Source organism: Pteropus alecto, unplaced genomic scaffold, assembly GCF_000325575.1.
Source record: "Pteropus alecto unplaced genomic scaffold, ASM32557v1 scaffold8, whole genome shotgun sequence".
In the NCBI taxonomy this organism is placed as follows: Eukaryota; Metazoa; Chordata; class Mammalia; order Chiroptera; family Pteropodidae; genus Pteropus; species Pteropus alecto.
Genome location: NW_006494609.1, coordinates 12,141,284 through 12,141,993, shown reverse-complemented (window position 1 = coordinate 12,141,993; position 710 = coordinate 12,141,284). Strand labels below are relative to the sequence as shown.

At 39.3% G+C, this 710-nt stretch overlaps 1 pseudogene; it reads right to left on the bottom strand.

Moving 5' to 3' along the window:
• Positions 1-139: 139 nt before the first annotated feature.
• On the bottom strand, positions 140-258 carry LOC112473793 (annotated as a pseudogene).
• Positions 259-710: the final 452 nt, after the last annotated feature.

The window sequence follows — 710 nt, the reverse complement described above, 5'->3', positions numbered from 1 at the left end:
TTTTGTGTGTGTTCTTTTCCTCCTCTTTTTTTGTTTTTGTTTTTTTTTTTTTTTTTTTTTTTAGGCGAGGCAACCCTTGGTTGACCTTACAGGTTGCAAGAAACTTGTCAGCTTACAATCCCTTATTTTTTATTTTTTATGACTACTGCACCTGGTCTTCCTAAGTGGTCTCCCATTCAAGTACTAACCAGGCCTGACCCTGCTTAGCTTCTGAGATCAGACGGGATTCGGCCTGTTCAGGGTGGCATGGCTGTAGACTTGTCTTGATTCTTTACCTAGGAGAATGGCCATGGCCAAACCATTCGTCCTAGAGTGTCTGTATCTTCTGCAAACTTGTTTTTATTGGGTTGCTACAGTTTTCTATTAACGTTTACTATTGAGACATAAGAATACTGAGAGTTACCCTAGAAAATCCCCTGGGATCTAGATACAGATTTCCTGACCACACAGCATAATATCAACCTATTTCCCCTTGATAATTAAGGTCAATCTCCCAGCCAACGCAGTAATCTCTGTTGGTGTAGTGGAATGACAAACTCAAAATTATAAGGTGGCCATCTCATCTTTCAACTCAAAAAAATTATTGTCACCTGCTGGCAGCCTTGTGACCCTAAGAACTGAAGAAGTCTAACCAATAGACTCCAAAGTTTCCAGAAAAGAAAAATTTGCAAGGGAATTATTATTATGTGTGTTTTTTCCACACTACCAAG